Raw genomic sequence first — 22,061 nt, forward strand, 5'->3', positions numbered from 1 at the left:
TGACTTCAACTTGCCCGATTTATTTTTTAAAAGGTGTCTCAACTCACCTTAAAATAATTTACGATATAATATAATGATATACGTAGTTAATGTTTTTTCTTTGGAGTGGGTGTGGGTGGGTTGTGGGGTGGGCGGAGAGGCATCAGTTACAATTTATTTGTTTTTCTTGGTCCTATGTGGAAAAGCTCATTTAAAAATGACTTAAAAACAGCCCCAGACACCAGTAAAACATGTGTCTGTAAGTATGTTAGTATGTTAACATAAAAGTACAAAGTGTGTGAACAAATATTAAAACTATCAAAAAAAAACTGTTGAATGTCTTTTTAGCCCAACGGGAATAAAAAATGGCGGAGGATCTGGTGCTTCCTCTTCAAGGAGAATTTCCCACTGCCGTTATTCTCCTATTTTATAGTGTCAAAAATCAGGTGATTGGCAGAGAGTAACATCTAAAGAGAATCAGGTGATTGGCAGAGAGTAACATCTAAAGAGAATCAGGTGATTGGCAGAGTGGGCAGGACACGTGGAGCACCCCAAAGAGGGGAAAACGAGAGGGAAAGAATCTCTGCAGCACACAGACCGACGTCCGCTTTCTGTATTCAAATTCTTAAAGTGCAGGGGTACAGTATAACCAGACATTAAGCAAGTTATGGTGAGCAAAAATAAAATGATAAAAACCCTGCGCCATACAGTGTACAGCAAATAAAAATACCGCTAGTGGTGTATTCGCATGTTAGACAGGTCTGCAGCGCTGCCTTTCTCCATCATCTCTTAGCATACAATGCATCCACTGCAGCCAGGGATTCTGGGTAATGTTTTTTTTTTGGGGGGGGGGTTTAATATATTCAGCCTTTGATTATCTTTATTGAAAACGAATGACCTAAGCTGCCGATCGATTCATTCTCCCGTGATTGATCTGCAAAGATCCTGCTTCCCAGGGTTCACTACATGGCTGCCTTTCAGTTTCAGTCAATCCTTCAGTCGGTGCAACTCAGCAGCTACAATGTATTCTTATATCACTAAGGTAACATTATTGTTACAATTTGCAGCTCAAACTGCTGGGAATATTGGCAACAAATGATCTCAAACAGGAAAGATACAAAGTTACAAAGATCTTGCACTGCTGGGGAGGTGGGCTAAAGCCTGCTATAGAAATCAAACGGTGCTCAATATATTAAAACTCATAAAAAAATGGCATTAAGAGTTGAATTTGAAAAAGAATGTAGTAAGTATTGTTTAATACTATATAACTGATTTCTTTAAAAACACACATGTAGGATATTGCTTGGATTGCTCCCTTAATTTTCTCTTTTTTTGTGTGTATAGAAGCACGCCCTAAGGCCATGATTACAATAGCGGTGTGCACCCCTGTGCGCCGCCAAAACAAATGAATGTTTTCAATTGAGCGCGAACGACTCGTCCAAGCGCGCACATTTTGAGCAGGCATTTGAAATCGATATTGCCGCTCAACGGCCGCGTCATGTGAGTGGTGCAGCCAATGAGGGCGAACCGTTCACGTGACTTCATGACCACGCCTCCAGCAGGTTTTGTGCATGCGCACCGCATGCGTGATGTAACGAGGTCGCACGCACAGCCGGAGCAAGTATAATCGAGGCCTAAGAATAAAGCACTGATTGCATTTTTCAATATTTTTACATCGCTCAACACAACAGTGTCACTTGTTACTGTTTAATCTATTCGAGTTTAGACCTGTTGATATATTTTCTTTATTTAAAGCAGCAGTTCAAGCAATATCCTACATGTGTATTTTTTTAATGAATCAGTTCTGTGCTATGAGAAAATACTTGTAGCATTAAAAAAAAAAGTTTTAAAGACATTTTTAATGTTTCTAATGTAGGAAGCATTTCCAAAGTGACAGCCCCCTTCCCCTTCTGATAGTCTCTGGCTCTTGAGCCCCGCCCTCTCTCTAGCAGTGCACCAATTGTATCTAGTAACTGCCCAGTCAATCATATTACAGGAACTACATTGCCCAAAATGCTGTGCAAGAACTGAATTAAATAGCCCTGAGTAAGAGATCTATTACAGTCAATTACTGGAGAACGGATCGATCTGCAGCTTAGCTAATCACGTGTCAGTGTGCAGATTGCATTGATGCACATATTGAATGGGATTTTTTTAATTTATTTTTTTAAACGGCAGCTTGAACTGCAGCTTTAAAGTCAGAGTAGCTCAATTACAGGCATACCCCGCATTAACATACGCAATGGGACCGGAGCATGTATGTAAAGTGAAAATGTACTTAAAGTGAAGCACTACCTTTTCCTACTTATCGATGCATGTACTGTACTGCAATCGTTATATACGTGCATAACTGATGTAAATAACGCATTTGTAACAGTCTCTATAGTCTCCCTGCTTGCGCACAGCTTCGGTACAGGTAGGGAGATGGTATTGCTGTTCAGGACGTGATGACAGGCGCATGCATGAGCTGCCGTTTGCCTATTGGGCGATATGTACTTACTCGCGAGTGTACTTAAAGTGAGTGTACTTAAAGCGGGGTATGCCTGTATTCATTTTTAACGATCAAAGAAAAAGGTCAACACACAGCCCTCTCCATCCAGCACCTGATACTCGTATCTTGTTGTGTGTGTGAACTTGTTAAACCTGATTATGACATTTATTGGTTAAACAAAGGGAGCGTCCAGTGCTGCTCTGAGAAATGAGGATGCCAGGACGAGTGTTGATGTCTGCCGGCCTCAGGATATGTTTATTTGTTCCCAAAGGACTTGGGTTAATCACACTTCAGGCTGCTCACGCGGGAGGTGTTTTTCTTTAGCGCTGCTAGACACCTGCCTTGGGAGTGGTTTGCAGGAGATTTAACCCAGGAGAGGGTGAGTATCTGCTCTCATGAGGCAAATGCCAGTCCCTAGGTAGTCCTCTATTTCTCCACCTATTGCATATTGTTTAGTGGTCCAAAAGGCTTCATTAAACAGTAGCGGTAAACAAATGTCTATCTGTATTAAACATTGGGGCAAAACAATAATGTACAGCATACTGTGAAATAACATGGGGGGAGAGGGAAGCTTTCTAAAGCGAACCTTCTTTTTCTTCAAAAAGAAAGTGGAATTATACTTTTGGGAATAGAAAAGCAGTCGTTGGGTGTCAAAATAAAAATGTGGTACTCTGCGACCCCCAGTACCTTGAGTTGCCAGATACAACGCCTACACACGGGCTGTATCTTTTCTAGCAGAGAGGTCTGCAACTACACACACTGTATCAGCTCATCTCTGCCACACACACTGTATCAGCTCAGCTCTGCCACACACACTGTATCAGCTCAACTCTGCCACACACTGTATCAGCTCAACTCTGCCACACACACTGTATCAGCTCAGCTCTGCCACACACACTGTATCAGCTCAGCTCTGCCACACACACTGTATCAGCTCAGCTCTGCCACACACACTGTATCAGCTCAACTCTGCCACACACACTGTATCAGCTCAGCTCTGCCACACACACTGTATCAGCTCAACTCTGCCACACACACTGTATCAGCTCAGCTCTGCCACACACACTGTATCAGCTCAACTCTGCCACACACACTGTATCAGCTCAACTCTGCCACACACACTGTATCAGCTCAACTCTGCCACACACACTGTATCAGCTCAACTCTGCCACACACACTGTATCAGCTCAACTCTGCCACACACACTGTATCAGCTCAGCTCTGCCACACACACTGTATCAGCTCAACTCTGCCACACACACTGTATCAGTTCAACTCTGCCACACACACTGTATCAGCTCAACTCTGCCACACACACTGTATCAGCTCAACTCTGCCACACACACTGTATCAGCTCAACTCTGCCACACACACTGTATCAGCTCAACTCTGCCACACACACTGTATCAGCTCAACTCTGCCACACACACTGTATCAGCTCAACTCTGCCACACACACTGTATCAGCTCAACTCTGCCACACACACTGGTAGAGTTTCTATAAGGTAACTCTTACCCTTTATATGGGAGGTTCCCAGCGTTATAGCGTAACAATCCTTTTTCTACACTCCCCACGCCACACACCATATCTAAGTTGAACCCCTTATATGGCTGATTGCTTTCACAATGTATGCTGCTTGGTGTGACTTGTTGATGGCTGCTTGGTGTGACTTGCTGATGGCAGCTTGGTGTGACTTGTTGATGGCAGCTTGGTGTGACTTGTTGATGGCAGCTTGGTGTGACTTGCTGATGGCAGCTTGGTGTGACTTGTTGATGGCAGCTTGGTGTGACTTGTTGATGGCAGCTTGGTGTGACTTGTTGATGGCAGCTTGGTGTGACTTGTTGATGGCAGCTTGGTGTGACTTGTTGATGGCAGCTTGGTGTGACTTGTTGATGGCAGCTTGGTGTGACTTGTTGATGGCAGCTTGGTGTGACTTGCTGATGGCAGCTTGGTGTGACTTGTTGATGGCAGCTTGGTGTGACTTGTTGATGGCAGCTTGGTGTGACTTGTTGATGGCAGCTTGGTGTGACTTGTTGATGGCAGCTTGGTGTGACTTGTTGATGGCTGCTTGGTGTGACTTGCTGATGGCAGCTTGGTGTGACTTGTTGATGGCAGCTTGGTGTGACTTGTTGATGGCAGCTTGGTGTGACTTGCTGATGGCAGCTTGGTGGGACTTGTTGATGGCAGCTTGGTGTGACTTGTTGATGGCAGCTTGGTGTGACTTGTTGATGGCAGCTTGGTGTGACTTGTTGATGGCAGCTTGGTGTGACTTGTTGATGGCAGCTTGGTGTGACTTGCTGATGGCAGCTTGGTGTGACTTGTTGATGGCAGCTTGGTGTGACTTGTTGATGGCAGCTTGGTGTGACTTGCTGATGGCAGCTTGGTGTGACTTGTTGATGGCAGCTTGGTGTGACTTGTTGATGGCAGCTTGGTGTGACTTGCTGATGGCAGCTTGGTGTGACTTGCTGATGGCAGCTTGGTGTGACTTGTTGATGGCTGCTTGGTGTGACTTGTTGATGGCAGCTTGGTGTGACTTGTTGATGGCTGATGGCTGCTTGGTGTGACTTGTTGATGGCAGCTTGGTGTGACTTGTTGATGGCAGCTTGGTGTGAATTGTTGATGGCAGCTTGGTGTGACTTGTTGATGGCAGCTTGGTGTGACTTGTTGATGGCAGCTTGGTGTGACTTGTTGATCGCAGCTTGGTGTGACTTGTTGATGGCAGCTTGGTGTGACTTGTTGATGGCTGCTTGGTGTAACCTGTTGATGGCAGCTTGGTGTGACTTGTTGATGGCTGCTTGGTGTAACTTGTTGATGGCAGCTTGGTGTGACTTGTTGATGGCAGCTTGGTGTGACTTGTTGATGGCAGCTTGGTGTGACTTGTTGATGGCAGCTTGGTGTGACTTGTTGATACACTTCTTAGAAGCTACCCATAAGGAAACGTACAATACAATGATGGAGATCGCTATTTCCCCCCAATGACTGGGATAAAACTATCTTGGGTTTGTAATAGGTTTTTTGTGACGCTGGGCAGATTAGAGGCTGCAGTCCATAGAGATTCCTCACTACCCCATCCAAGTTCTACAGAGAGGAACAGGACGGCTTTTTACCAGAAGGCTGGAAAACAGGGGATGTCGTAACCCCCCTGAATTTCATCACGAGAATGTGAGCCCCTTTCTTCTTGCTCTGAGCTTTCCCAACAAAATGATTTATTTACTTGGTCATTTTGACGCTGATCAAATTGCTCCAGTCCCATATGCATGAATCTTGTTCATGTTGCTTCTTCCATTGAGCAGTCATCTCTTCTTGAGTTTTCCAACGCTGTTTTTATGTTTAGTATCTGCTGCTCCGTTTGGAATATTAAGTGTTAAGGGTGGTTAAAATGGAGCTCTCCCCGTAGCCCAGTGCAGTCTAAAGGTTATCATGGTAACCTAGGAACCTAGAGTTTAAGAAAATTATGGGGTTTTTTTTTATAAAAGGACATGCTCAGTGGGCAAGATAGTAACATTATGAGTTGGCAAATTGTGTAATTTCACCTTGAGTCTCTTTGCGTCAATGTATCAAGGTATTTGTTCCAAGTTTTGTGTCGTTTGCATCCCCTTGTGATTTGGAGCGTTACATGACGCACAGATTATAATGAGATGTAGAGCAAACACAAATTCCACGTGTGAGCACATTCACATGTATAAGACAGGTCTACAGCCCTCTGCCATTCTCCATTATCTAAGAGCATACAGTGCTTCCACTGCAGCAAGTGATTCTGGGTAATGGCATGCAAATGAGCACACAGTGTGTTACTTTTTGCTTCTTATTCATTTTAACATGAACCCCTATACGCTTATGCCTGCCGTATTACACAGCTTTTTCAGCCCTGCCTGGGTTAAAGAAGTGAGATGAGACGTAGCAAACTCTGCATTTCGCTGCGTCACTTTTGTATCTTGTATTTGCATCCCAAAAGAATCTGCCAACCCTGAGGGGGCGCAAACTTTTTTGGCGAAGAATTTGCGTCAAATGTAACAAACGCTTGGTTACATTTGACACAAACGCGAGTACAAAATGGAGCAATGCGTCAAAACAAACCTCTGTATGCACACTCGTCATGGTGACACATCTCCCCCATTGACTCAAAGGGACGCAGTCAGAATGACACAGTTTGCTCCCGTTTTGAACAGTTTATTTACTCCCCATCCCATATGTCAATGCCATCTGCATAAAGCAGGTTTCCTGGGTATGTCCCATGTAAACCAGTCCTGAAACAGGCTCTCAATACCCCCCCCCCCCACCCCCTCCCCCCCCCCCCCCCCCACATGCCAGGGTAGCCTGAGTACTTCGTGAGCGTGTGGTCTCTACCTGGAGCCCTGATCTGTTCTATCCCATAGAATCTCCTCTTGTGCTGACAATGGAAGTTATGGACTAAAATGTATCAGACCCTGCAACTTTGGGCACATGAAATTAGGTACAGTGGGATACAGGAGTTTACAAGCTATTGAGTCACTGTAAGATGCAACTTACTGTATGCTGTGCCAAGATAATTTCACAAATAAAACACTTGTTTTTGTGGATTTATATGTATACGGTATGTACATTTATCCGCCTAAAATAGAAGTCGCGATAATCTCCCAACAAGCGGCCGATCATTTGTGAAATGAGTTATTGCCTTTCAAGCTGCTGTAATTAGCTGAAGGTTCCGAGCGTCCGCCAGTAAGATTTAGTTATAAAATATTTTACCAGGAAGTAAAAAAGATGAAAGAAGAACAGCACTCCGACAGTATTTCTCAATAAAAAAAAGTGGATTTGTTAGCAGTGATCGCCGTTTTGGTCCGCTTGCAAACCTTTCACAAGCGGATCGATCACTGCTAATAAATCCATTTTTTTTATTGAGTAAGACCATTGGCGTGCCCCTCTTCTTTCATCTTTGGACTTTGAACCACGGCGGGGTTTGCGAAAGCATTGTTCACTGTGATTTGAGCACCCATGGCAGCTTGCTGTAATCCGTGACTGCACCTCCCCTCTGGAACATTACTAGGAAGTAACACATTGAGAGTTACATCTCGTTTTCAAGTATGGCCTGGGCACAGAGTTATGATGACAACACACAGTTACATTAATACATTAATGTGCAACCCAAATGTTAAATGGGAGTCAAACCATATACCCAGATATTTAAAACTAGTGACAGGGGCTGGAACGGTGTTAGAGTTGGTTCTGATCTGTAGCTCTGTCGTTGGTATCTTTAGAAATGTAGCCTTAGTCCAAAATACCATCGTTACAATTTTGTCTGTGTTTAAAAACAATGTTTTAGGAAATCCAGTTTTCAAGTCTAGAAAAATCAGATTGAAGTACTGTACATGTTCAACTTCAGTGAGGCTGTGTGCATAAAAGAATGTGCTATCCGCATACATGTGCATTGAATCTGCCTTACAAGCTGGAGATGGATCATTAATGATGACAAACAGTAGGGGACCCAGAACAGAGCCTTGCGGGACACCATAGGTGACATCCAAAGGGTTGGAGTTAGAACCTGAGAGACACAAATTGGGATCTACCCGATAGGTGTGAGCAGGGTTGCCACCACTCTGGGTTTGACTATTTATATCCGGGCTATGGGTTTAGTTTGTTAATCTCCGGGTGGCGTGTCATGACAACTTGGCGCTGCGTAATGTCGTGACATCACGTAGCATCCCATTGTCATGGCAACGTGGCGTCATTTGACGCCGCGCAGCCTTGTTGATGGGAGTTGCAGGGGGAGATGTAGGCGAATGCCGGGAGACGCTGCCGGTAAGAGAGAATATTTATTTAGACTTATCTCTGGGTTGGCCTTCAGTAGAATGTGGCAACCCTGGGTGTGAGTGAAACCAATTTAAACCATGCTCCCCTATTCTAGAGCACTGATTCTTGTTTAACAAGATAACATCATCAACAGTATCAAAAGCCTTTGCAAATTCTAGGAATATCGCACCAGTAACTCTACTGTAGTTGTCTCAGCTCCATTCCACACTGGATCTCACTACACAATAGTACCCATGGACAGTACCAGGACATGCACTATAGATACAGGACATACACAATAGGTACAGGAAACACAATAGGTACAGGACATACACAATAGGTACATTTGGAGGGCATGATGTTTCCCACAACTCAAGAGCATTTCATCTGCTAGAATAAACCAACCAGGAGTTGTTGTTTTTTAAAGCAACCGTTTTGTATTGATCTATTATTTGGGATCAGTAGCAAGTGGGCACTCATGTTTTGTACATACCCAGTTTTATTTGTCTAGGTTCAGGACTTCTGACATCAGGGAGACATATGAAAGCAAGATCTATGCACCCCAAATTCCAGACACCTCACCCATTACATCTGCACATAAGGAGGACACACGCCCCCATATTAATCCTTCCCGACCTTGAAAAGCACATATCGCTTAGGAACTCCAAGGAAAGCACAGGGGGGTCAGGGGAGGTTATTGCTCCAACCCTTCAGCTGGCAGAGGAGCTCAGCAAATGTGCTGCCTTTCCCCTGGCAGCATCCAAAGGGTTAACCTCACCAGCAAACAAAAGTCAATCAATTATTGTTACCTTTTGGCTCAGCCCAAGACGTTTTCTGGTTTGAATTAAGAGAAAACAGCAGCGAAAAAAACGAGGCTTTATTGTAGCTCTGAAAGGAACAGCTGGGAAAAGGCCAAAACAAGCACTGGTAACTTCTGTAAGAAAAAAAAATCTACATTTTCTGTAAAGTTCTCCTTTTGTGTAAAAAAGAAAAAAAAATGATATATTTCGGCTCCCTCATTTTTTTTACATTTTTTTTTCTGGAAGCCGAACATAGGGTGCGGTGTAAAAGAAACTAGATCGCATATAATTTTTTTTTTTTAAATCTCGTGTTCGCCATTTAATTGGGGGCTGGAGTCTGCTGTGTTTTCTGTACAAACAGATTCTGAGTCAAATAAAAGGCTCCCTTTGCTGGGCTGGTTTGGTATATAATGACAGCTTCCGCAGCCAAGCACAATAGGATTGCAAGGGGCAGTTGGCGAGGGACGAGTTGGAAGTTTTAGGGTAGGGGTGTAGGGATAATTAGAGACGCTGGCCATAATTATGGGTGCTGTGGTAATTAGAGCTGCCACCCTTTCGTAATTGGATAAGTGGGGGTTAACCCTCCTTTGCAAGAACAAGAGGTAATTTAGGGCTTAAACCCGACTGCCATTGGGTGTACGCTGGTTAATACGCTTTAAATCGGTTCATAGGTGGTTATGAGGGTACAGTAGGGCTCAAGGCCAAACCCCATTGGGTTTAGAGTGCGAATTAGGGCTGCAGCTAGACCCTGGTGGGGATTGGAGTCGTAATTTGGGCTACGGCTAGAAGACCATAAGTGGGGGTAAGAGAGCAGTTTGTGAAGCAGTTTTTTCATATAAATCATATTTAGCAATGTAAACACTCAGGTTTCCACTAGGGCAAGTTGGAGGCAGTTGATACGGGGAGTTCTTTAACCCTTTTCCTTTATCAGTGTATTGCTGGACCTTCTGGTCAGTGAAGGGGTAATCAATCCAGTATTTCAAATGCCAACAACACATTAATTAATAGTATTTTTGTTGAAAATGTTCCTAGCTATATTACTGAATTGAACCAAACAGAAGACAACTGTCTCTACACGAGGACAACTCCTTCAGACCACAGGTTCTGGGGCAATAACGTTAACCCACTAACACAGAGAGTCGTCATTATAATTAGGGAGTAGGGACCACACCACATTCAGTATTAGCTACTGTCTTGTCTCATGCATCTGCCCTCCGCAGCTCCACTAGTCCCGTGTGTGAGGCACAGTCCTACTGCACAGGAACACCTCTTTGGACCAAGGGGTTAAGAAGTCACAGCCACACCACTAATACTGTGGGTCTGTTTATCAGTCTAACACGAGTTGGGCAGCAGGTAGAGTTTGATTAATAAATAAACCCCGAGGGGTTCTGTATTATCAAGGCAACTTGGAGGCGTGAAACTGTGTTTTGACGCACTTGTACATTTCAGTGCACTGTTCTGTAAGGGTCAGTTCCTGACATCTAGGGCAGATTGTCAGAAGCCAGCATCTTTTTCGGACGCAGTTTAAAGGGAGAATGTGATGGACGGAGACGCAGGGTTTAATCTCATTGTAATCTGTGGATCTGTGTCACCCCGTCCTACTGTAACTCACCAAATCAGGAAAGTGACACTTATGGGGCAAAAACAGGAGCAAATATGTTGATACATTGACATAGAGAGAAGACAATGATGCTATATACATGCATTGAGCTCCACAATTGCCATGTTATATAGCTCTCTATAGACATATCCACAAGCTCCATTAAATCAGTGCTTGTGATGTTACCTAGGGCCAGGTCCCTGCTGGCTACTGCAGCGCCCGCTGTGGCGTATGCTACAGGGACAAGAGCCGCCCCACAATGGGGCCGGGCCCGCTGCGAGGGCTGGCCGCCGCGCTGCGAGACAGTTTCTCCTGCTCTCAAGAGAATTGAGATCAGGAATCGCGACGGAGCGCTAGGCCACGCCCCCCGGTGGTTCAGCCAATGAGGGCGAACCTGCAGGGTGACATTACGATCGCGCTCCCGTCACGCCCCCCCATATTTCCCCCTGCAGCTCACTACAGACCGTGGGACTCTGCTGCACGCGCCGCCAGCCTGGCAGACGCGCGTGCAGCAAGGCCGTAGCCTAATACAGGAACAGACATTACTTTCCCTGAGGTTAACGCATATCCCCAAAACTACTTATATGCAAAAACAATGGCCGTTGCACATCTCATTAGCATAGGCTTAATATTACGTTATTGCATCATAATGTTGTGTTATCTTCCAATAATGTGATGTCGTGTCAGTCTTCGCGTTACTCCGACCTAGTCCCTGAAATCGGTGTTTAACTCAAGTTGGGAAAGAGGAGAGGTTAATAATGCTGCAAATAATATGTTATTTAAATAATGACCCTGTAAAAGGCCTGACCTCGGAGCCTGTGAGCCACTCCCCCCAATCAATAAAATACATACCCATAAATAAAACTCGCACACAACGGTCTGGAGGTTAAACGGACACTTCTTTTATTAATACAAGACAAGACAACAGTAAGTTCCAACCCAGCCAAAGTGCTCCCCAAAACCTGACAATGCCAATGGTGCCCAACCATGGCCCGCAAACACCCCAAGCCAAGAACCGCACAGCCCGGACCGATCTGATGACTCATCCACAGCGAGAGTGGGCCCCAGGTACCCAAAGCACAATGAGCCCTGCCCACCCGCCAATAAATCCCCCCATTAGGCATTAGCGACCCACAGAGCCCCGTCTGGCAAGGTCATCCAGCACTTACCCCCCAACCAGCCGCCGTGACAGAGGCAAGAACAAAGTCCCAAAATACACAATATAAAGGAAGCTGTAACATATCTTATTTCCTTCTTTTTTTTTAAACGTATTTTAAACAGCGTTATCGCTTCTTACGCTTTCCATCTCTTTTTTGTTTATTTTTGTTTTAAGGCACAATCATAACACACAGTAACATGAACAAGCGGTGGATGGGTGGGGAACACAGCAAGGCGCGGAATGACATCCCACCCCCGCCTAACCCTCTGAGAGATCCACCCCTGCAGCGCGTCACGCTATCCCGACAGCCCTAGGAGGTAAGGCAGCTACAGGGGGAGGGCTTAGGGGGGGAGCCTGGCCTTATCGGTCATGCCTCCCCACGCTTCGGGCTGAAGAGCTTTCTTATTTCATGGCCTGGGTGTGAGTACCTCCAAGTTTAGGTATGAACGAACTAACGTAACGTTAAATCACAGCGTTAACCTTAACGCATTTTGGTGGATAGGAGCTGTTATGGCAAGGCCTAATTTGCATATCATTTGCATGTAATTATCACTAACGACCATTATAGTTAATGCAACGGCGGAGGAAAACAACATGATGTAACGATAAGATTATTGGCCGTTGCAGATGCACGGGGAGGCCCAACGTAAAGGTAAGTTAGGGTAACGCCATGTTATATAATTTAACGTGGTTTTGAGGATCTTGGCCTTTGTGTGTGTTTGCGTTCCCGCACAGATATTAGAGTTAATCGGTGTCTTAAACAGGCCCTCTGCCTTTGGTATTTGTCAGCGTAATTGACTAATGGCAGTTTTGCTGGTAATATAATGCTTGTTTATCACATGTATTCACATGATACTAATAAAACTTCACAGATTTAGCATATGATTTTATGGTCATGTGAGAAACCTAAACAATGACCCCAAGCCTGCCTATTTGCTTGTGTATTACTTGCTTGTGTATTACTATCAGGGCACACCGCCACCCGGAGGTTTACTAGGTAAGCCCGGAGATACTGTACGCGGCCAAAACCCGTAGTCTCCGGGTCAAACCCAAAGTGGTGGCAACCCCGATTACTACTGTACATCCTATATTGCACAAGACGTAAGCCATTTATTCAGTACTTGCTACCTATAATGCTCCTATCTTGCTTTCTTTGGCTGCATTTGCTCCACACACCTTGTGCTTGAAAGCTGTTGTATGCATCTACTACTCTTTAAGTGAAAAATCTTCCTTACATCCCCCTTCAGCTGCTGGTCTGTAAGATGCCTCCCTCCTAAGGGAGCAGTCTATGTAATATGCTACATGTGTTTTTATAAATAAATCAGTTCTATAGTATTAAACAATACTTACAAAGTTTAATTCAACTCTTAATGCCATTTTTAATGAGTTTTAATATACTGTGCGTCCTTTGATTTCTATAGCAGGTTTTAGCCCACCTCCCCAGAAGAGCAAGAACTTTGTAACACTTTCCTTTTTGTGATAATTTGTTGCCAATATTCCCAGCAGTTTGAGCTGCAAACTGTAATACTAGATAATGTTACCCTAGTAATATAAGAATACATTGTAGCTGCTGAGTTACACCGACTGAAGGATTGATTGAAACTGAAAGGCGAACATTTAGTGAAGCCTGGGAAGTAGGATCTTTGCTGATCGATTACGGAAGAACTAATCGATCGGTAGCTTAGGTCAATCGTTTTCAATAAAGGTAATCAAAGGCTGCATATATTAAAACAAATTTTTTTTTTAAAGGGCTGCTTGCCTCTTTAATTCTCATTGAAGTCTCTGAAGTTCCCCCTCTCCATCCTCTATCAGGCATTGAGGTCTTTTAAATGTAAACCCTACAACCATTTTAGTTGTGATTGTATTACAATACAGTGGGCTAGGCAGACACAATGACAATATGACATTTCTCTTACCCACTATGGCCCTTATTCAGTAATCTGCGATAGTGCCGATCTTACTTCAATGGGGCTTTCTGTACAATTGTGCGCGCTGGCGCTATTGCTGTTTACAGATTAAGTGCCTTTGTCACAGAGCACAGTGGTGAGAAAAGACTCAGAACTCTCCTGTCAACCTACAGCCTGACTGAATGCATCATCTTTAGAAGCCCTGTGCCTGTCACTTGTATCGGCTCAGTCTGTCATATCACTGCACTATATATGTGCCACTGTCATCTCTATAACTCAGTGGGACAGACATGGGACCTTCAGATTGTCACAGTTTTACCCTATAAGGGCAAGGGGCCATCTAATAGGACCCTCCTGTAGCATATCACTGTGTCACTTGAGTGCACAGGGGAAAGACTTGGTGTCATATGGCCCACCTGTGTGTGACTATATCATCCTGTGTTTAAAGCTGCAGTTCAAGCTGCCGTTTAAAAATAAAAGTTCATTCAATATGTGCATCAATACAATCTGCACACTGACACGTGATTAGCTAAGCTGCCGATCGATCCGTTCTCCTGTAAGCGATCGCTGAAGATTCGGCTTGGGGGTTCTTTAAAATCAGTTCTGTGTGGAAGATCATGTGACCAGGCAATCACTAGATACAATTGGTGCACTGCTTAAGAGATGGCAAAAGGGGTGTGCTAGAACCTGTTTCAGAAGAGGAAGAGGGTGTGACTTTGTAAATGGTTGCTATAGAAACAAAAATGCTTGTTACATTAGAATATATATATTTTTAAAACGCTACAAGTATTTTCTCGTAGCACAGAACTGATTTATTTAAATAAAACACACATGAAGGATATTGCTTGAACTGCAGCTTTAAATGGGACAGATTGCTGGGCACAGGGTAGGGCAGGGTGCTCAACGCCAGTCCTCAGCCCCCCCCCCCCCCCAAACAGGTCTGTTTTCAGGATACCCATGCTTCAGCACAGGTGGCTCAATCAGTCCCTGCTTCAGCACAGCCTCCGATTGAGCTATCTGTGCGTAAGCTGGGATATCCTGAAAACCTGACCTGTTGGAGGGGAGGTGGGAGGAGGGGGTAACGTTGGGACTGGAGTTGAGCACTGCTGGGATAGGTTACAGGCTCACGAGTCGCCGGCCCTTGCCGTCCGTCACTACATCCCGCCGCATTAACAGGGACAGATTGAAGGGTTATCTGTCCCTGTCCCTCTGTCACCTGTAGGATATTACCCTGCCACTGAGCCTCACTGCAGTTGGCATCTCATGGTTTGCTCCGGGCACCACACGGTTAATGTCTCCCCGCCTCTGACTCCCCTTCCCATTTCTTTATATGATACAGTAACTAATGCACAATAAGCCCATTTACATTCCGGCTGCATTCCCGGCGTAAGCACCTTGGATTTTCCGGGCTTTATAAAAATATGAAAAGAATGTTTTTAATGAAATTAAGTCTTCTGAGCCCGGCTGTTTCATAAAAGACTAATTTGGAGGTGAACACGCAGCCCAGACAAATCAGCACAAAGTCATTTACCTCAGGGGCATTTTCACTAAAGAATGTAACAGGAAGGAGAGGGAGTGGCCTTGCGGTGGGCTGCTGGCCTCTGAAGTGGGACGCCTCAGTTCCAGACTGGCTGTTTTGTTGCTTTTGTCTCGCGGCGGCGGCGGCTCAAGTTGCCAACAGAATCGATTGTTAGCTCTTTGACAATGTACTGCACATACAAGAAAAAGTTGTTTCGATTTCACAAAACGAGGGGGGGGGCTTTAGGTATAGCAGGGGTGCGCAAACTGGGGGCGCAATAATTTTTTCAGGGGGGGGGCGCGGCGGTTTCAGAGGTCCCGCTCTCTTTCCCAAAGCATTTAAATTAAATGCCGGGGAGCGAGCGCGACCTACTCACTTACCTTCTCTCCGACAGCTTTGGCGACGCAGCGTTAAATGACGCCGCAGGGCCACGTGACGTCTCATGACGCCGCTCTGCAGCATTTGATGCCGAGTACCAGGTAGGGGGGCGCTAGCACTGGGGCTGAGCAAGCAGGGGGGGGGGTGCGCAGGGCCAAAAGTTTGCGCACCCCTGAGGTACAGTACTTTGTATCAAAACCCGACATGTTTCACCCCAAAATATATCAACCAGGCTTGGTGCCAGATGGACCAACAGTATACACCCAACACAACAGCGATATGGGGGTTATTTATTAAACTGAGATGGGGCCGAACAGGGCGCTATCGCACGGAAACTCCCATTGACTTCATAGTGCCTGGGTCAGCACTATGTTGGTTTAATGAATAACCCCCAATGTGTCTGTCTGCATGCACCTTCTAAAATCTTATGGGTTGTCACTGTCCTGATTGTGTTCCATCTGTCCCCTAAACTCTCTCTATAAGGTGACTGCCCCTTTTCTCTGTCACCACTTCCTGTCTCTGTGCCCTGCTGTGCGTCAATGACCTGTCCTTGTCACTGCCCCCTGTCTGTCATTCTGTCCCCCAAGCTCCTTCTCAACGAGTGTCCCTTGTCCCTGTCACCACCTCTTACTAACATCCAGGGGAAAAAACAGCGGAGTCAAAGGAGCGTTAGTAAGAATGTGATTGTCAGGCCTCTCCGGGGCTCAGGAAGTGAGTAATAATGTATCACATGAAACCCTAATCCCGCATGTTATTAGAAGTATACATTAACCACTGCAGTGCCAGGGGGTTCCTGCCTTACACAGTTAAGGGATGCTTATGGCTGCCTGACGCAGAAGTCCCCTCTGGCAGCGAAGGGGTTAACAGAAGCCCTTTTCAATGCAGACTCCTTTTGTTTGGGGATGTTCAAGCTCTGATACTGGCAGGAGATATAGAGATATATATCTATATATATAGATAGATATATATCTATCTATATATATATATATACACACAGAAGAGCAGCGTGACAGATAGCTGTGTGTATCATTCACAGGAGGAGAGATACATAGAAGAGCAGCGAGACATAGGTAAATAGGAGATAACTGTGTGTCATACAGAAGGTGGTATATGAGAGATAGCTGTGTATCATACATGATGTAGTTGTGTATGAGAGTTACCATACATCTTCTGCATGACCTGGCCCAGGGGTCGGCAACCTGCGGCTCTTCCCGCTGCTACTTGCGGCTCTCTGCAGGTTGCCGCCCCCCAGCTGCTGCCTCTCCCCCTCACTGTCCTCCGGGGGGGGAGTCCGGCTGGCCGGCGCTGGTCGGGCCTCTTGTTGCCACCGGACCCGGCGCCTCCCCAACTGCTAGCCTGCCTCTCTCCTGTACTGTCCCACGCTGGGCTCTCATGCCGGTGCGCGCCGTAAGTGCATGTCGCAAATTCTGGCGCTAGCCGACGTCACAGAGCCCGGCATGGGACAGTACAGGAGGCAGGCTAGCAGCTAGGGAGACGCCGGGTCCAGCGGCAACAGGAGGCCCGACCAGCGCCGGCCGGACTCCCCCCCCCACCCCCCGCAGGACAGTGAGGGAGAGAGGCAGCAGCTGGGGTGACTTACTGTATTACTGTGATGCATTTTATTCCCCTACATACTTTGCCGTATGTTAATGCTTATACAGTATATAGCTATTAGTGGGTATAGTACAGTATGTGCATGCGTGTGTGGGGTGTAATATTCATGCATGCGTTACAGCTCTCCAAATATCTCCTCCTTCAGAGGTTGCAGACCCCTGGTCTATACAGATAGCTGTGCATATCACAGAGAGCAGAGTGACAGATAGCTGTGCATATCACAGAGAGCAGAGTGACAGATAGCTGTGCATATCACAGAGAGCAGACTGACAGATAGCTGTGCATATCACAGAGAGCAGACTGACAGATAGCTGTGCATATCACAGAGAGCAGAGTGACAGATAGCTGTGCATATCACAGAGAGCAGAGAATGCCAGAAGAACAGAATGAGAGATAGCTGTGTGTATCAGGCAGGAGGCGGGTGTGCGAGATAGCTGTGTGTATCAGGCCAGGAGGCGAGGTGCCAGATAGCTGTGTGTATCAGGCAGGAGGCGGGTGTGCGAGATAGCTGTGTGTATCAGGCCAGGAGGCGAGGTGCCAGATAGCTGTGTGTATCAGGCAGGAGGCGGGGTGCGAGATAGCTGTGTATACAGCAGTATCTCCCGTGCTGTGCAGACGTCCCCATTCCGAGCACATAACATCCCGTAGAACTCCGCAGCTTCCCTGTCCTGCCAGACTCCGCAGTCCCTGCCAAGGCTGCCCCAGACCCCGTCCAGCCCACGTGGCAGCCCGAATAGCACCAGGACTTTGGGACAAACAACTCAGAGACATTTCCCTCCGTGATGTGACTTTTTTTTTTTTATACCATTACATTTCCACTCAGTCTGCCCAAAAATATCTGTTTTTTTTTCTTTTAACTTGTACAAATTGTCTTTATTTGTCCTTCTTACATTCAGATCGCACGCGCTATTCCAAAACCTTCCACCGGTTTCTTTTCTATATATTAACCCCTTGTTGCTGCCTCAGGCTTGTTTGTCGCTCATTCCCAGTATGAATTTCTTTTCTTTCGGATCTGACCACTAACCCTGACCCCGGTCACTGCACCTTTGGGATCTCCGCGACACTGTTTCCCTATTGAGCTGTGAGCACAGAGCTGGCCCCCTGTCACAAAAGCAGCGTGCACTGTATGCTCTGCTCCAGGCCCCGAAAGTCTGTGTCTGAATGTAAACGGTCACATAAATGTTAAAATACATTTGTGGCAGTGCAGAGGTTAATCTTAGGTAGTGGGAACATGTATAAGGCAGGCAGGAGATATCACACAGAGTAGCCACTGTATTAGAATTAGGCTACAATGTGGTGTAAGCTGCTTTCTGCAGATAAGCCAGACTCAATGTTGCTGTATTTTTTTGCCTGCTAAGTAACTGCACAGTTAGCATCTGACACCTCACAAGGGCACAGGCTTTCCCTGACAATGCAGGCTGACCTGCAAGCTTCCTGCTCTCCAATAAGGCACAGTCTTACATAAACCAGTTACCCTCATACACTGCACTGGGTAAGTCCTGTGTTAGATGAGGTTGTAGGAGATAACCCCTTCCTACCACCTCATATAGATCCATATAAACTCTCCCCATAACTCCTCCTACTGCTCCATATAACTGCTCCCTATAACTCCTCCTATTGCTCCCTATAACCTCTCCCTATAACCTCTCCCTATAACCCCTCCTATTGCTCCATATAACCACTCCATATAACCCCTCCCTATAACCCCTCCTATTGCTCCATATAACCCCTCCCTATAACTCCACCTATTGCTCCATATAACCCCTCCCTATAGCCCCTCCTATTGCTCCATATAACCCCTCCATATAACCCCTCCCTATAACCCCTCCTATTGCTCCATATAACCGCTCCCTATAACTCCACCTATTGCTCCATATAACCCCTCCCTATAGCCCCTCCTATTGCTCCATATAACCCCTCCATATAACCCCTCCCTATAACTCCTCCTATTGCTCCATATAACCCCTCCCTATAACTCCTCCTATTGCTCCATATAACCCCTCCCTATAACTCCTCCTATTGCTCCATATAACCCCTCCCTATAACTCCTCCTATTGCCCCATATAACCCCTCCCTATAACTCCTCCTATTGCTCCATATAACCCATCCCTATAACTCCTCCTATTGCTCCATATAACCCCTCCCTATAACTCCACCTATTGCTCCATATAACCCCTCCCTATAACTCCACCTATTGCTCCATATAACCCCTCCCTATAACTCCTCCTATTGCTCCATATAACCCCTCCCTATAACTCCACCTATTGCTCCATATAACCCCTCCCTATAACTCCTCCTATTGCCCCATATAACCCCTCCCTATAACTCCTCCTATTGCTCCATATAACCCCTCCCTATAACTCCTCCTATTGCCCCATATAACCCCTCCCTATAACTCCTCCTATTGCTCCATATAACCCCTCCCTATAACTCCACCTATTGCTCCATATAACCCCTCCCTATAACTCCACCTATTGCTCCATATAACCCCTCCCTATAACTCCTCCTATTGCTCCATATAACCCCTCCCTATAACTCCACCTATTGCTCCATATAACCCCTCCCTATAACTCCTCCTATTGCTCCATATAACCCCTGTTTTTTTCAAGTGACTTTATATTGGCTACATAGACCCAAATCACCTTATTACTGTGATGCAAATTGATGCATATTGTGCACAGTAAATGTTGGCTTGGGAGCTGTGTGTCCATTTTTGGAGCTTCACTTTGCCCTTAGTGCTTCTCACTTCCCAACCAAATTCACCTGCATATAACCTCCTATTAAAAGGTATCAATCCTACAAGGAGATAAGGGACTTGCCTTCTCCTCAGACAAATACATCAGGGACACACACCTCTCACCCCCTCCTAATACACACACATCAAGGACACATACCTCTCACCCCCTCCTAATACACAGACATCAGGAACATATACCTCTCACCCCCTCCTAATACACAGACATCGGGAACATATACCTCTCACTCCTCCTAATACACAGACATCAGGAACACATACCTCTCCATGGATAGACCTGTCTAATTCTCAATGTCAGTTTACTGCACCTGTTCTGCATTTAATATTATGAATCAACCTGATGGTAACCTAACACCTAGGTGTCATTTTCAAACCATCACTCCCTCGCCATCCCAGTTTAATGTACAGTGTACAGACAATTGCTAGCATGGCATCAGGAATTCTATAACTATCAGGACCTGTCATTAAGATACGGCCTCTGCTGAGGGGGTCTGTGGCACAGTAGGGGGAATGGCTAAAGGTAACCTATCTCACGAGTGCCTTATTCCATTACACATAGTGCTGTCACATACTCTGCTTTATGTGCACATATTGGTATACCTTAATTCCTAGACTGTATAGGGCAGCCTATAATCAACCTCGCCACCTCCTAATACACAGATATCAGGGACACATACCCTTCACCTCCTCCTAATACACAGGCATAAAGGACACACACCTCTCCGCCTCTCCTAATGCAGAGAAATCAGGGACACCTACATCTCATCCCTCCTAATACACAGACTTCAGGGACACATACCGCTCATCCCTCCTAATACACAGACATCAGGGACACATACTTCGCATTCCCTCTTTTAACCGTAACACACAAAATCCTTTAAGAATATGGTAATAAAGCGGCAGAAACGGTATAGAGAAAGCTGAATACGCTTACCGTGGTGATTTCAGCTTTCTTTTTATGGCATCAGGCTTCCTCTTTCTCTCTCTCCTTCTGGAGGAAGATAAGTTTTCTTGTCTCCTGGGGGAACAGCTGGATGGTGAGACAGTCAGAGCTACTGCAGCAAGCACCTTGCAGCTCGGGAGCAGCTGTGCTGGAACCACATTGAGCTCAGCCTTACTGTGAGCAGTAGGGGTCCCAAGCAGACTTTTACATGTGATTATTTAGGATGGGTTAACTCTCTTTAAGATGGAGGGGCGGGTGTCTGGAGAAGGGGGGGCAGCAAGAGGTTTTGAGTGGATTCCAACCCCCAGATTGCTTTTCAGTTCCCCAGACACAAGTGCTTTATTTTTATTTTGTATTTCTTTTCAATCTTGCAGGGAAGGGGTGTATTTAAGGGTGGGGAGGGGGGGTGTATTCAAGGGTGGGGAGGGGAGGTGTAATGGAAGGAAAGTATTTTTGGGAGGTTTTGTTCACTTTCCCGGAAATTCAAGAGGTGCAGTGTTAGTCAGCAAGCACTGGTTAACCCCTTGGTTGCCAGAGGAGTGTAGAGATGGAGTTAACCCCTTCGATGCCAGAGGTGCGTAAATGATAAGCCCCTCTGGCAGCGAAAGGGTTAACTTAAAGGGGCACAATTTAAGAGAGGGAGCTAGTGAGTGCAGTGTACCGCTAAGAGTGTGAGTATGGATGTCAACAGAACATACAGCTGTCAATAGTTGTGTCCCCAAATAAATGAAGTGTGAGGGGACAATTGACATGTTAACAGAATTAATCTGACTTGAAAGAGTCAGACTATGGGAATGTTCTTTCACCAAGGTCATGTTACCTGTAAAGGTGTACCCTGTTTAATATCGACTTTAATTCACTGCGGCTTTTACCGTTGATGTATCTAGGTGCCTTGCATCTACTTTGCCCTGTTGACATCAGCTACTGGTAATCTGATTAGTGGTGCCTGGAGGTGTTAGGCTAAGGCCCCGCTCCCTTAGGAAGGAGTTACATGGAGCATAATGGGATATGTCAGATTCTGCATCTCTGGGTATAGCTGTTCACCCTTCTCTTACCTCCCTTTTCTATATAGTGAGATGCAGCTAATACACTATTAAGAATGCATTAGTTCCTATTCATGTCAATGGAAGTCAAGGCGTTGCTAATTTAG

The 22,061-nt window shown here is 45.8% G+C and overlaps 1 protein-coding gene across 2 annotated transcripts in view; it reads right to left on the bottom strand.

Annotated features, from left to right (window-relative positions):
* The window catches only part of COL8A2 (collagen type VIII alpha 2 chain), a 97,399-nt gene extending 76,126 nt beyond the window's left edge, over positions 1–21,273 (bottom strand). The window contains exons 1-2 of one of the 2 annotated variants that reach the window (XM_075604552.1): positions 20,903–21,273; positions 15,234–15,411 (exon numbers count right to left, since the gene is read on the bottom strand). The gene's annotated coding sequence lies outside the window, so the exon portion shown is untranslated. The remainder of the gene's footprint in view (positions 1–15,233; positions 15,412–20,902) is intronic. The other variant, XM_075604551.1, reaches the window with a different exon arrangement.
* Positions 21,274–22,061: the final 788 nt, after the last annotated feature.

Source organism: Ascaphus truei, chromosome 6 (assembly GCF_040206685.1).
Source record: "Ascaphus truei isolate aAscTru1 chromosome 6, aAscTru1.hap1, whole genome shotgun sequence".
NCBI lineage: Eukaryota > Metazoa > Chordata > Amphibia > Anura > Ascaphidae > Ascaphus > Ascaphus truei.